Source organism: Cuculus canorus, chromosome Z (genome assembly GCF_017976375.1).
Source record: "Cuculus canorus isolate bCucCan1 chromosome Z, bCucCan1.pri, whole genome shotgun sequence".
NCBI classification, from domain to species: domain Eukaryota; kingdom Metazoa; phylum Chordata; class Aves; order Cuculiformes; family Cuculidae; genus Cuculus; species Cuculus canorus.
The window spans coordinates 68,263,338-68,278,347 of NC_071441.1; the positions used below are offsets into that span (position 1 = coordinate 68,263,338).

Here is a 15,010-nt window from a genome sequence, read left to right on the forward strand (position 1 = left end):
GAAATTGAACAGCATCCTAACCCCTGAAGCATCGGTGACTTCTATCCTCATTGCATCAACACGCAGCATTGGGGTGGGTCAGGGATCATCGACCCTGCTGCTGCGACAGCCACCTGCAACCAGACACTCCTACCCCCTAAATGCCACTGGAACCCTTCCAGCTGCAGCATGCACAAAGAGAAAGCTTAGCAGTGGATGGTAGCAGGGAGGGAAGCATGTCCCTCCACCATCTCCAGGGTGACCAGGGCCATGTACAACCCCCAGGACCACCAGCACCACCAAGCAGATACTCCCTGACCATCCTGACTACTGCTGGGGTGATGCTCCTTGAGGCCAAGCGGAGAGCCCCGCTTGCTGTTCCCAGCCCTTCTGGTGCCTTGGGGACCTCAAAAAGGGCTGCTTTCCTCTGCATCCCTTTGGTGGGGTTCTGAGCACCCATGCCTGCTGGGGAGGAACCACACCAGACTGAACTGAGCTGGCACACACACTTGCACAACTGTACCCAGTGCAACCCTAGCACCTGCTGCTGGAATTACCCCCGTTAAATCATTAAAAGAGTTGCAGCCTTTCCTTGTGAGGCTAGTGCAGCCCAATACACTCTGCACAGCCTAAATGCGTGGCTAAACCCAGTACACTCCCAGTGTGGGGCTTAGTTCGTGACAGACCAAATGTGGGATTTAAACCCACGCAGCCCAGGAGTAGGATTAAATCCCACACAGCCCAGGAGTGGGATTAAATCCAATGCAGTCCAGAGTTGGGGTTCAATCCAGTGTTGTCCAAATGCGTGGTTAAATCTTGCTCAGCCCAGGAGGGGGGTTAAACCCAGCTCAGCCGAAATGTGGTGTTAGACCCAGCACAGCCCAAACACGGGGTTACACAGCCCAAATACAAGGTTAAATCCAACGCAGCCTAGAAGTGGGGTTAACCCTAGCTTAGCCAAAATGTGAGTTTAAACTCCAGTTCAGCCCAAATACAGGGTTAACTCCAGCACAGTCCAAATGTAGGGCTAAACCTTGCACAGCCCAGTGATGAGGCTACACAGTCCAAATGTGGGGCTAAACCCAGCGCAGCCCAGACGTGGGGCTGACCCCAGCTCAGACCAAACAAGGCTGATCACAGTGCTGCCCAGGGAACCAGTTCATCACCACAGCCAGGTCCAATGCACATCTCCATCCAGCCCAGAACAACCCCCATCATGACATCCCCATGCAATGCCTGGCTGACCACTGCCCCACCAGTGTCCAAAGCCAAGACCCAAACTCCCTCACCCTTCGATATCCCGAGGGTCACCTCTCTCCCATGTGAGGCTGGCAGCCACTAGCAGGAGCTGGTGCCGAGGGGCCAGGGGGCCACTCTACGCCTCGACATCGTGGTAGCTTCGTGGAAGTCAGGCTCTTCTCTTACCACAGCCAGGGAACTCCCCCTCCAATGCCCTGATTTCCGCCTTCCCCTGTTCCATCCCAAGGGAAGGAGAGGTCTCTGGCTCCCGGTTGTAACCGGAGGCATCAGCAAGGGCCAAAACAGGGAGGGCTCTGTTAGCAGCCAGCAGCCCTGACGCCACGCCAGCTGGCAGCGTTGCATTCAAAGCAGGGAGAGAAGGGGTCCCCCCTCTCCATCCCCATCTCCATCCTTTCCCTCCCGAGAGAAATTCCTAAAAATAATCTCCTGGCTGTAAAGAAACCTACTGGTGCTGTAGCTGGGAGATTATTTTTAGGATGGAGGGATGGAGTCATGGGGGAGCTGTGTCCCCACTGTCCTCAGCACAGGGTTGCGAGATGTAGATGGGCACGGGTGGGACCTGCTGGCAGGGACCTGGGCCACCCAGTGATTAGAGGAGGGTGGGAAAGGCTTTTCCTGTCCCAAGAACATTTTAGGATTTGTGATATTTTTCTGCTCCAGGGCCTCAGTGCAGGCTGGCAGAGGTTTTGGTGAACTTACAGATCATAGCGGGACAGATGAGTACCAGTCTGCTCCCCAACATTTTACCCCACAGCAGCATCTGCATCCTCTAGAACTATATCTTTCCATAACCTGGCCCTTGAGCTGATCCAAGAGCATATCCACACATAGATATAGGGCACAGACATTTATATGGACATACAAGTCTGTGCCCCACACAAGCCCAGCTCTTCCTGATGCTCATGATTAACTCCAGCCTGGAGCCAGGAACAATGAGCAAGCGAGGAGCCCCACAGCATTCCCCTGCCTGGTCCTCCCTACATCCTTCTCTGTGCTCCAAAGCTGGCTGGTGCCTGGGAGCCATTGGGCTCAGCTCCATCCCCGAGGCACGAAGGTGCCTGGGTCAGCCAAAACACTGCAGGGCAGCAGGGCCAAAACAAACAGCTCACCGTACTGTGCCACTAATGCTCCCCCAGCTAGCAATTTGCTGTCACTCTGCAAAACAAAATTCCTTTCCAGCGGGAGAGGGATTTCAGGTGTCATTATGGGCCACCTGCATGGACAAAAATGCGACCATGAAAGGGTGGCCCACCAATGCCTCGCACTCCACCGGCTGGGTCCTTGTGTGTGTGGAGGATGGTAGTCGCAACCCCCAGCGATGCGTGATGCGAAGATGCCGGTGCCAGGCTCTGATACACAGTGGGACAACCACAGTCTGTCTTTTCCAAGCTTGAAGACAACTCTGATCCTTTCCTTTCCTAAAGAGAGGTAGACCAGGGAATGCAGCAAGGTGTGAGGAACATGGTAGGGATGGAGGCTGGGGAAACACCTCACTGCAGTAGCATCTACGCTTCCTGCCTTGTGCAGGTCAATTAGATGGCAGCTCCCAAGCAGAAAGGAGGGTGGAGAAGGAGCCAGAAGTGGGGAAAAGCTGAGGCAGAATCTCACCACTGAGTCCAGGGGCTGCAACACAGTGCCAGAGGATGGGGGCTATGTCCTGCCTGAAAGCAGATGGCTGGAAACACACCCACCAGCTTCTTTTCTGCTGAGTGGGGGAACCCAACCAAGTTCTCCTGAAAGATTAAGTGCAATTGAATCCAAGCTGGAGGGAAAGCAGGGAAACGGGGTGAGCATGCTGACACATCTCCTTCCACAATGCTGGAGAGATGCCCTGGCCCTGCTTGGGGCCAGCTCTGTTTACAGGCTCCTATTGTCTCCTTTTTTCCCTTTTGGTTCACCCGCTCCCAATGTTATAGTTCAGAGTAAACAAAAGCAAGAAGCCTCTCACTCCAAACATTTCAGCCATCCCAAACTTTCTCCGGAGGGGGGCTGCCTGTGGAATTTTCCTCGTCCAAAAGAATTTCGAAATGTTCCCGTTGCTGCCTGCTTTGACTAGAGGCCAAGGCAGCTCCAAAATCCTTCGCAAAATGTTCAAGCCGCCCTATGAACAGCCCTGTCTCTGGACAGAGGCACCAAGGACCCAAGGCAGCCACCGTGTCCACAAATTCCCCTGTGCACAGGGAAATCTCCGGCCTGACACTTGCAGAGTGGGATGGAAGCACACCCCAGCCTGTGCAATTCCCCCCAGCCAAGCCTATCACCCGAAGGGAGCCAGCAGGTCCTGGTGAGGCTGTATCCTGATTTTTACACTTTAAGCTGCTGCTGCTACAGTTAATATTGTCCTGAGATGGAAGTGCTGGTGCAAAGGCATTGGGTGCACCAGCAGCATGCATCCCAAAGCATTTGGTGTTTCCCTTTGCAGGCATCTCAGATGCAGGGCTGGAGGGCAAAGCAGCTGCTGGAGTTCCTCCTCGGAGCAGTCAGTGGCATCTCTGGCACAGGGAGGGCAGTTTGCAGCAGTGCTACTCACTCACGGCTTGGGCAGATGGAGTGGGAGGGGTTGGTGTGCTACATCTATCCGAAGGGATAGATGCACAGTGCTATCCCCTGCATGTTCCTGGACGATGGCATGTGGAGGGAGAAATGTTCTCCCTGGCCCACATAACACAGTCAGTGTGTGAACCCAAGTCCCAGAAGAGGAGAAGCTCCAATGCAGGTAAGCAGAGATCCTAGCCAAAACGCTCCCTCAGCTCTAGCTAGGCACAGATGTGGTGTGGAACCCACTGGACCCCAGCATGGGGATGACGGCGCTGCTCAGCCCACCAGTAGTGGAGGCTTCAAGGTTGCCCCAGAAGAGGCAAGGAAGGAAAGCCCAGCTGAAAAGCCCCACAAGAAAGCCAGCAGTCATGGGAATATGCACCCAAAGCTCAGCCCAGCATGGATTTGGCGCTCGGTGCAAGCTATTGTAGTGACCTGGCATGTAGATGTCCCTTGCTTGCTTTCCCGAACCGTCCCCTGACGGCTGTCGCTAGGTAGGTGGTCCCACAGCCTGACACACACCCGTACATGCTGGGGAGCTCTCATATCCTCCCTTCCTGGGCATATGCTGGGGGCTGCGACCCCCTGATGCACCCATGCTGTCACCCCAAGAGAGCCATACCTTTCTGTTACCCACTGCACCCACCTCCCACAGCATCCTGCCCCGGTGGGTACAGAGCCCTGTGCCACCACAGCAGTACTGACACGGGTGGCACAGGAGGGAATAGAGGGGGAGATACCTCAGCTCCACGCCGTGCGGGGGTCTTGATGTGGGATGGGGCTCTGCTGGGTGCCCCCACTGCCTCTGCAGCATCTCCCCACGCTGCCTCACTGAACTCTCCTCCTACGCGGAGGCTGCTCTGTGGCTTGGCGTGGAAGTGTTCCTACGCCCCTCAGCAGCCCCCTCCCCTATAAAAGAGCCAGGCAGCGGCTGTGTGGGGAGCAGAGCCCCCGACACAGCAGATGGGGTTTGTAAGGCAAGGCTCCCCCAGGTGTGTTTGCCTTGGCTGGGGCTCAAGCCTGTCTAATTAGAGCTATAGAAAACATATATTAAAAAAAAAAAAAAAAAGAGGGGGGGAAAAATAATCCTCTCCCCTGTGCTGGGGCCCAGGGTTTGGCCGGGGTTTCTCGGCAGGCCAAGCGCAGGCGATACAGGCTCTGCTGGCAGGAACCCGGGGAGGGAGGGGTGTTTGTGGATATTAAAATGCAGTCGTAAAGGAGAATAAAAGGGCAGCCTTGTTTCAGAACGAGTCTCCCAGGCTTTCCCCTCTCCCGGCATGCTCGGCACCTGGCCGGCAGCACAAGCAGCTCCCCCTTCCCGCAGCCCCTCAGCCACCCCCAGCTCACCTAAGGTCTGGGGTGCTGCCAGAAAGACCCCAGCCCTCAAGGGGTGAAACCAGGACCTCTGGGTGGGAGCAGATTTGGGAGCTTTTCCCCCCACCCCTGCCCTGCAGCCACCCGCACTCGGTTAAACTCGGGCAACAAGGTTAAAATTACAGCTGGCTCTTCTGGAAAACCGACCCCTGCACATCCCTACCTCCACACCCCTGCAGCCTTCTGCCTGCTGCCCTGCCTCTGTGAAGGCAAGGCTGCCTGGCCCCAGCTGCTTGGGGGCAGCCACATGGCAGCACCGACAGTATTTCACTGCCAGGCCTCTCCCTGCCTCCCCATCCGAGGCAGAAATAGATGTTTTGGTGAAGTTATAAAATGAGCCGTGGATACCCAACGCCCCAATTGCTTGCGCAGAGCAAGGGACCACGGCAGGGTCCCACGTGGCTCCTTGGCATCTTAGAGTCTATCCCCATTCCAAGGGATCTGCAAACCCCCACAGAAGCCCTCTCCTTAGGACATCTTCCCAAACCTGTTCCTGAAGTGGAATGCTGCCTCCCCACAGCATCTCCTCTGCCTCTGTGCTGCCATGCCCAGTTCCAAAAGCTCACACCAGTAGATTGGGGAGCAGTGGCAGACATCAGCCTAGAAAAAGTGGTCCCATCGATGAAGTGCTGAGGGACATGGTTTAGGGAGTGTTAGGAATGGTTGGACTCGATGATCCAATGGGTCCTTTCCAACCTTGTGTGTGTGTGTGTGTGTGTGATCCTGGACCCATCTGCTTGTCTGGAGATGCCAGTGTATATCAGGCTTCACTGCTGCCCTTTGCCCCCTGCCCAAGGAAGCTGTGAGGCCAAAAGCCCCTCCATCCATCCCTCCTTCCCTCTTTTCCCTGGCAGCATCCTGAAAGTGTAGGCTCATGGAACCTCTCCACTTGTGGGGAACCCAAGGACATCGCGTCCCCAGCCACGGCCCAAATGACTAACACCCCAGCAAGAGAGCCGGGTGCTGTTGGGGCGAGCAGGGCTCATCCCTTGGCCACGGTTCCTCCAGCGGTGAAATCACGTCTGGAGAAAGCATGAGGAGGGAGCTGCCGGGCTCCCCCCTGCTGCTTCCCAGTGAGGACACTCACTCCCTGCCCACTGGCTGTCTGCCCCCACTTTGCAAACCCTGCATCTCAACAGAGGGATGCTCCAGGCACTCAGGCTGCAACAGAACTACACATTTTCTGTCCTCCTTCTTGCTTCCTCCCAAAGCAGCATCCCAGCCACAGAAATGGCTGCAGGATACAGAAACACAGTGGCAAGACCCAGATGCTCATAAAATTGCTCCTGGGGAGTGTGCAGGAACCTCTAACCTCCCTCTAACCTCTCTCATGGCAGTGCAACACTGCCAGAGAGGTAGAGAAGGAGGAATTGCGGTAGCAGGGGGACCGTGGACACCCTCTATGTCAGAGCAAACTAGATCATGGAAAGAGCCAGTGGCTCTGACATGCTGCAAACAGTCCTGGGCCACACCGAGGGGATGGTGAGGGACGGGACACCACCACTTGCCTCTGACCTGGCACGCGGCACACGCCGTCTGTGATGGGGTGACTAACACAGCTCTTTAAACGCCTCCGTCGGCACGGGAGCATGGCTCTGGGTTAAGGTTTAATTATCTGCCTTCCTCCGCAGTCCATGTTCTTCTCTCACTGAACCTCTGCAGGGACCCCGGGGACAGTATTCATTCCCACCCCCGGCTGGGGCTGCTGGCATCGAGCGAGTGGGGCTGCAGCGGGAAGCTGGCCGGGAGCACGCCGAGGCTGCAGCTGGGGGCTATAAAAAGCACGGCTGCGGTATGCAGCGAGGCACTGAGAGGGGAATAAAATAAAATCAGTTGGTGGACAAGTCGGGTGCTTGCTTCTGCACCAAGGCTGGCCCTAATGCTGCTCCCCATCATCCATTCCTTGCTCCCTGCCCAGCTGACAGCCCGGTGAGGCTGTGGCAGAGTAGAGGTTTAGCAAAGGATGAAGAACGCAGGGCTGGGTCAGCAAGCAAAAGAGTGAGTCAAAGCTGGGGGAACAATCACTGGCTTCAGTGCATGGGCACCTGCCTGAGATGGAAGCATCGCTGCCACCCCTCACCCAGCCCAGAGATGCTGAATCTGGGCACCCAGCCCTCTGGCAGCTTGCACTGGAGGATTAACCGTGCCCTGATTTACAGCCAGAGGTGCCTTTGCCGGGAGGGGGTTGGCACACTTACAGCATGAGCAGGCACCCCACCATTGCCCCGCACCCCCAGCATCTGCATCCCAGTGGGGACCTCACTCAGAGGGGTCAGTGATAGCACAAGCTGGAGACTAGGCTCCCCTTGGGACAGCAGGAGCTTGTGTTTACACAAGTCTGAGCCAAGGAAGGTCAGATTAATTTTAAACCTGAATAAACAAGGAGAAAAGGCAATGTCAGAGCTCGCCCTTCCTGTAGGGGATACCTGGAAGCAGGGCAAAGCACCCATAGCACAGCACCCATAGCACAGCCATGTCCAGCCAGGCACCAGCAGGGCTCAGCCTTGGGGCTCATATCACTGTAGGAGAGCCAGGACAGACCCAAATCCCATATCCCATGCCTGCGGCCTCCCTTTTCCACAAGGAGCTCCCAGCTGAGTCACTGCTGGCAGCCAGGAGAGCGGCTCCCGCTTGTCTTTGCAAAATCCTTCCAGCCTCCACAGGGATGCACTCGTTTCAGGACCCCCAACCCACTGGGAAGAGAGCTGGGGCTCACCTGTCCCCTGGCTACAATGCACAACTCAGTCTTGGGAAACAACCAGGAGGAACAAAAAGCATAATAAAATTGTTTGTGGGTCAGGAGGGAAATGGAAAAAATAAAAAAAAAGAAGTTCGTGTTTTTCATGCCAAAAGGAAAATGAAAACCAAAACATTTTGTTCTAAATGATAGGCCTTGTTTAGTTTTCAGTGGTTTTACTTTTTTGAAATGGTTTGAGTTAAATTGAGCTAAATTTGGCTTCCAAACATTACCTTGGGGTGGGGAATAAAATAAAATTTAAAAAAGAATAAAATCAAAACATCTCATTTGGAAAATGTCAGAGTGAAACACCATGGCCTTTCCAGCCCTAAGAGAGCCACAGCCAGGCGCTGAACCCGTCCTCGGCTCACAAATTAGGACAGCCTCCCCAGTGCAGCCTTTTATTCCAGAAAATAAAGCAGCTGCTGTGCCAACTGCTGTCCAGGAGGGCTTGTGCCGTGGTGCCCAGCTCCTATCAAGGATGTCCCCTTTGCCTACGCTGGTACCCAGGACCTACTGGGGCATGAACAGACCCCACTGCAGTTGGCAACCATGCATGTCAGCTGAATCTGAGCTGAGCTGCTTTCCAAAACTCCTCTTTAAATGTCTGTTCTATTAGGTCAGCATTCCTGCGTCGCCCGGGGAAGGTGGTTACGGCCGGCAGCCCGGCACACAGGCTCCTTGGTGCTGGCTGCTGGCTCTCCATCAGTAAGCAGCCTGCCCACGCTATTAAATTACTGAGAAAAATGGATCATTTCACCAAAAATTAGGTGAAGGAACCTCACGCATGGTGGCAAGGCGAGCTGGTAATTGGAAATTCATAGTTCTGGCCACAAATGCTGCCTCTGGCTCCACTCCACCCTCCTCTGGTTGTGGTGAGGGATGGCGAAGAGGCATTTGCTGCCATCTCTGAAGTGCTGCTGCTGCTGAAGATGCAGCAGCCACGTTGCTGGCAGCATTGCTGAGGTCCCCCTGTGTGCCCCAGGACAGTTAAATGATGCTGCACAGTCCCTCTGTCCACAGAAGACTGGGAATATAAGTGAACAAAGCCTCTCAGGAACCTTCCCAGGAACTTGAGGAAGAAAATCCTCCATGCATGGCTGGACCTGCTCACCATTAACCACCCTACTGGGGACATGTTTCATGAGCACAGTGTCTGGGGATGCAGCAGGACATACTGTGCCAGGCCAGCACCCATCTCGCTCTTCCAGCTGCAGCCGAGGAGTGAAAACCAAGATGACCTTCCCCATGTACCCTGCCTCACTTCCATCCTTCACCCATTCCACGCCCAGCACAAGCACCGCTCCTGCTCCATCTGAGCCTGGGCACCTCAGCAGCCTCTTCTCAGACCATTCAGAGTCTAAACTTCAGAGCCTCACCAGCTCAGTGTAGTCCTACAAGATACCACCAAGGCAAACTGCCCAGCTGTCAGAGCTGCCAAAAAGCCCAGAGCGTATCTGCACTGTCTGTTTGGGAAGGGATGGGGATGTGCAGGAGACTGAGAACTGTGTCTGAAGGATGCTGCCAGGGATTGGCCGCTCCAGAGTTCACACTAGCTGCTCCTGATGCTCACAGGCACCTAGAGGCGGGAAGCATCCTCTCTGCCTGCATCACCTGCCCCTGATGCTGCAGGGAGGGGAACATGGCAGCTGGGGAGCCCAAGGCACCAAACTCTTTTTTTGGGTGCTGGGGATACAAAAAACCTGGGCACAGCCCCAACTGGGAAAGATGAACAGAGCCAGATGCAAGATGGGAGATAGCAAGGGAAAAGGGCACTTCCTTGGGTGCAGCCACACTCCAGCTATAAAGCTGCGAACTCAAAGCCAGGATAGGGTGGACCAGCCTCAGAAGAGCTACAAAACACCCTGCTGGGAGCCTCGCAGGAGCTAAAAAAATCAAAAGCAGCTGAAACACTGAGGAACCCCCCAGGGTTGCATGTTAGCCCTTGCAAGACAGGGATGGAGCAACAGCTGCTTGAGTTCACCAGCTCCTCCTGAGTCTTGAGGTCTCGGGCAAAACTCATGGAAAGCAAAGGAAAGGCTCCTGCAGACCTCCCCCGGGGCTGGGGGCTAGCCCTGGCCCTGTAAGAAAGTCTGGGGAGATGCCAGCTGGCCTGGGCACCCTGCGTGACAGCGGCTTTCGCAAAGCCAAGGCAGGCCACTGCGGCTGAGCCATCCCCAGGGACCTTCGTGGGGCTGTTGCAGCACAGCTGTCAGGAGCTCTGTCGCAACAGAAGCACAGTGCTGGGCCAGCTCATGAGGGCACTTTTTGGGTTTTCCAAACTACTTTTGCAGGAAGGTGAGGCCTGAATAGTGCCTTTCACAGTGTTATTGAATTCAAGAGGCACTGATGCCCATGCCAACCTTCATCAAAGAGGGGCTGGTGAGGTTCCTGGCTCCAGCTGCGGCTGTCGGTCTGGCCAGGATGAAGCATGCAGGATTTTCAGTCCCAAAGGAAGAGGCTGGTGAAAGCACAGGAAGGCAAAGGAAACAGCTGGACAGGCATTGTTGCACCAGTCTGTGGGGACATGCTCCAGGGATGTCATGCCAGCCCCATCAGCCCCACGTGCTCCTCTGCAGGGACATCCACACTCTTCAGGGCTGCCAACAGGATGGTGGGTGGCATCCCCAAGCCCTTTTCAGTGCTCTCAAGGTGGCATGAGACCAAGGGGAAGCACTTTTCTGACAAAGCCAGAGGACTGTCCCCAAGCTGTTGCAGAGATGATGCTCCTCTGAAGACGGTAGCTTCTCCCATCCCCTCTTCCCCTCAATGTGTTTCCAGCACTGGCTTTTCAACAAGGCTCAGCATCCCTTGCTTTCACTTTAGGAGGTGAAGCAAACCAGAAAATACCCAATTGACCTTTCCACCATCAGGAATTCATTAGATGAAGGAGCCCTAAACTTTTCCACCTCTCCCTATAAGGCAATCTCTGCAGGTCCATAACCAATTTTATTAGGCTGTTTCTATTTTGGCCATCTTTGTATTGAGAAGAGGAGACCAGAGCCAAGTAGCCTCTGGAGAGCCCTGGATTTATTTCCAAACACTTTCAGCATCCTCCCCTCTTCTACCTGATAACTGGTCTTACCTGCAATCCTCTTACCATTGCCACCTGCATAGACCGGCCCCATGTCCAACCATGCCACACCTCACCTGAGGTCCCGCCAGGCTGCTTGTTCTCTCCAAAAGCATCTTCAGGAAGCACGTACGAGCAGGGCACTGTCTGATATGACCTTTTCCTGACCAGACCTCTCTGAAATCCCTCACAATCTTTTTCAGAAAGGACCAATCCCTGCTGGAGAAAGCTCAAGCTCTGCTGCTCAGATGTGACCACAGCACATGGTCCCAGTAGGATGGAGGTGAATCAGGTCTTGATAGAATTCTTGTCCCTCTTCTTCTGGACCTCCCCCACCTCAAAACACAGAGATGTCTGTCATTCTTTCCATGTCCCAGACTCACTGTAGAGAAGGAAGAATCACATCTTTCATCCCAGCCCCCCTGCCTGTACTGGACAGCCCAGCACATGCTGCAGGGGCAGTGGGTGCTGTGACTGTCCAAGAGCATGAAGCTTACCCTGTCCCACCCTGGTGCCAGGGTGACTCAGAGACCTGGGAAGCAGCCAGAGAGATAATTCGTATTAAAACGCTGATCCCTGACATCGCAAACCTGCTTCTAATTTCCAGAGGAATTTTCCTTTTTCCCATGGAAATGGTCCATGGGAATCTTGCTGTTGGAGAAGATGGCTCAACCACAACTGCAAGGCATCTGTACCCTTCTCCACCTTTACAGCCTGCACGGGAGGAGAAAACCCATCACCTGGTACAAACTCGGGTCATAAGGTCACTACATCCCTGGTCAGAGAGATTTAGTGATTTTCACACAGGCGATGCTGTTGTAACCACAGGAACACTTAGAGAAACCAAAAGCTCTCTAAACATCCCAGCGAGTCACCCCAGACATCCCAGGGCTAATTCCTGATGCTGGCTTTGTATGAGCATCCCAAATGCCAGCAAGGCCCTGGTGCATCACTCATATGGAAGAGCTCCTGTCCTATCCAAGCTCCGTTCTTGGCTACATCTTTGGCAGGAGCAGAGCCATCGTCTCCTATGCCTGAACAAGAAGAGAGGAAACAAGCTGGGAGAGGTGCTGCTATTTTCCAAAGGGAGAAAAGTAGAGCCACAAGCCAGCACCTGCCCCCTCCAGTGGGAAGCGTCTTGAGAGGGGGCTTTCCTCCAGAGCCAAACCCATGGGAGAAAAGCAGACAAGAATCTTTTGGCTTGTTTAACCTAACAAGGAAGCTATAAATACACCAGAGTAAACACCGGAGAGGGAGAAGAGGTCTTGAACTAAAAGCACAATATTCGCACAAACCCACAGGGGAATAAGCTCTCCAGGAACACATTCGGCAGGAAACCAGAGGGAGATTGAGCCCTTGCGTGAGCAAGAAGAGTCTTAGAGTCGCCCTTAGACAAGAGCATAGCGGAAAGAGAGGGTTTTAACCGAGTGCTAAGTTTATTCACGGCAAGTGAGAGTGCTGAGCAACATCACTGTCTATGGGGATTTCCCCACTCAGGATGGTCCAGGCGAGCTGTCAGAGAAGGGCAGCGGAGGCAGGGTACGTGCAGGCCAGGGAATGCAGGTGTGGGCTGCCTGGGTGCCCACCCAGCATGACAGCTTCTGATAAACCTGGCAGCTGCAAAAGGGAACCACCACTGCTGCCACAATGAAGACGGCAGGGAGACTTGACGCGCCGTGAGTCATTCATTCATACTTCACAAACAGGGCCCGCACTCAGCCAAGCATCTTCCTCCCCCCACTGCCAGGATAGCTCTCTGAGATGGGGAAAAAGTGGCTTATCAGATACAATCAAGTCAAGTTTTCCCTTCCCTGCAAGGTTCCCAGAAGACTGAAGTTCATGGAGCAGGAGGCAGCGCAAAACCAGAGCTGCTCTTCTCCCAGATTCTTGCAGGGGGACTCTGCTTTCAGTTGCATCCCCCAGGGTTTGAGCCCAGCAACCCTTCCCAACCACCTACTGCACCCTGTCCACCCACTCCTGCCAACATGCAACCCTGTGCACAACTCGCGTCCCCAGTTCCACGACACTTCAGCTACCAAGGTCAGTTTGCAAGTCTCTAGAAAGATGCGGCCTGTTTTACTCCCCGCAAAGACATCCACGTTGGTGGAGCAGAGGGTGCAAGGGTGCTGAGAGGACACGGTGGCGGCATTCTGTCCCCACCCTTGCCCCAGGAACCTCGAGAGCTCAGCCTCCACCAGCTTGCAGCTTCCCACGAGTCCTGTCCTGTGCCAGGCTGGGATGCCATGGGCTCCGTGCAGCCCGGTGTGCAACCATGCTGCGATTTGCCCTACTATAAACAGATGCAGAGTACAAATACCCCACCTCCTCCTGCAAACGCGGCAGCCAGACTTGGCTGAAGCCTGCAAGGAACAGGCACCTCCCGGCACCCGAGGCCCTCAGCCAGCCCTGGGTGGCTTGGCACTGGCCATGCCACCAATGCTGGTGGATCCAACACTGCTTCAGGCACAGCAACACGTCCGCAAGTTGCTGTAGCTCTGTGTTTCTCCTCATGGAGACCAGGCACAAGGAAAATGAGATTCCCAAGGCACTTCCTGGCCCTGCCACAGCAGGGTCTGCGTTTGCTGACAGTGATGTCCAAGCCAAAGTCAGCCAACAGCCCCCTTTGATACCCACAGCCAGACTGGAGCCAAAGTTCAGAGGGGACTTGGGGATGACACAGCTAGCCTGCAAGGGTGGCAGTGGGCACAAGCCAGAGCTGAGCACCCTCAGGGGCTGGCAGAGGATGGGGAAGTCGTGACTGAGATGGTGTCTGGGGGCAAGAAGGGACAAGGCAGGAAGAGAGACCTGCCAGCGCCCGCACACGGGAAAGTGCCTCTTTCTGCACCTCTCGTAATTGGGAGCTGCTTCTCCTTCCCCAGACCCCCCATGAGAAGAGGAGGCCCTGCCAAGAAGGTGCTTTGCCTTGTGTCGTTCCAGCCTTTCTCCAGAAAACGGTCCCTAGAGACGAGGGGAGGCTGAGGAAAGGGCTCCAAGTTCCCAAGCCGCGACATCCATCGCCCGAGCATCTTCAGGCAAGGCAAAGGCGCTCTGGGGCATAAGGGGGAGCAGCACCGGGTAGGGTGCAGGAGGTCAACTCCCTGCCAGCTCCTTTGCGAGGAGTTGCCCCACCATCCCTTAACTTTTCCCACGAACGAGCAGCAAAACCGCCGGGGCGCGCCCCTCACCGCGGCGTCGGGGCGGCGGAGAGCCCGTTCCCCTCGAGGGGTCCTGAGGGCGGGAGGATGGAAGCGGGGAACCGAGAGGGTTTCTCCTACCTTCCTGCGTTTGGACCGAGGCTATGTGTCCATGGCTGTCGTCGGAGCGGGTCCGGGAGCGGAGCGCCGGGCCGTCTGGGACCGGGATCGCGGGCGGTGCGGAGCCGCCGCTCCATTGGAGCACGGCGCTGCCAATCCGCCGCCCCGGGACGCTTCCTGCCTGCGAGCCGCCCCCCGTGCACCGGGACACCTCGCACCCGCTGGCCGTGCGGCGGAAAAACCTCTCTAAAAGGCTCGTTTTGGAGATTTAGGAAGGAAGCATCCTTTATCAGCGCTGGGCAACATCAGAGAGTGATCCCCATCAATCGTGTGCACTGACACAAGAGCTGGGGACAGACTGTATTTCCCACTTATATGAATATGTGATACCTAAAATGCTGGGAAATTAACTTTGTGAGGCTCTTTTTGTAGGTGTAGAGAGTAAGCATCCTTTATGAGGCTTGGGTACCGTGAAGGAGTGATCCCCATCAATCATGTGCAGTGAGACGAGAGCTGGAGACAGAAGATATTTCCCACTTATATGCATACATGATACTGAAAATGCTGGCAAATAAACTCTCTATGGCTTGTTTTGGAGTTTTAGGAAGCAAGCATCGTTTATCAGGGCTAGGCAACATCAGTGAATGATCCCCATCAACTGTGTGCACTGAGACAAGAGCTGGGGACAGAAGCTATTTACCACTTGTAGGCATATGTGATATCAAAAATGCTGGGAAATGAACTCACTGAGCCTCTTTTTGGAGATTTAGAGATTAAGGATCCTTTATCAGGGCT

At 54.9% G+C, this 15,010-nt stretch overlaps 1 protein-coding gene across 3 annotated transcripts in view; it reads right to left on the reverse strand.

The window, feature by feature from the left end:
* The window catches only part of IL11RA (interleukin 11 receptor subunit alpha), a 33,434-nt gene extending 19,046 nt beyond the window's left edge, over nucleotides 1–14,388 (reverse strand). For 2 of the 3 annotated variants that reach the window (XM_054054966.1, XM_009557835.2), the window contains exon 1: nucleotides 14,237–14,388. The gene's annotated coding sequence lies outside the window, so the exon portion shown is untranslated. Of the gene's footprint in view, nucleotides 1–1,268; nucleotides 1,404–14,236 lie in introns of those variants that run through there. The other variant, XM_054054965.1, reaches the window with a different exon arrangement.
* Between the last annotated feature and the right edge of the window lie 622 nt (nucleotides 14,389–15,010).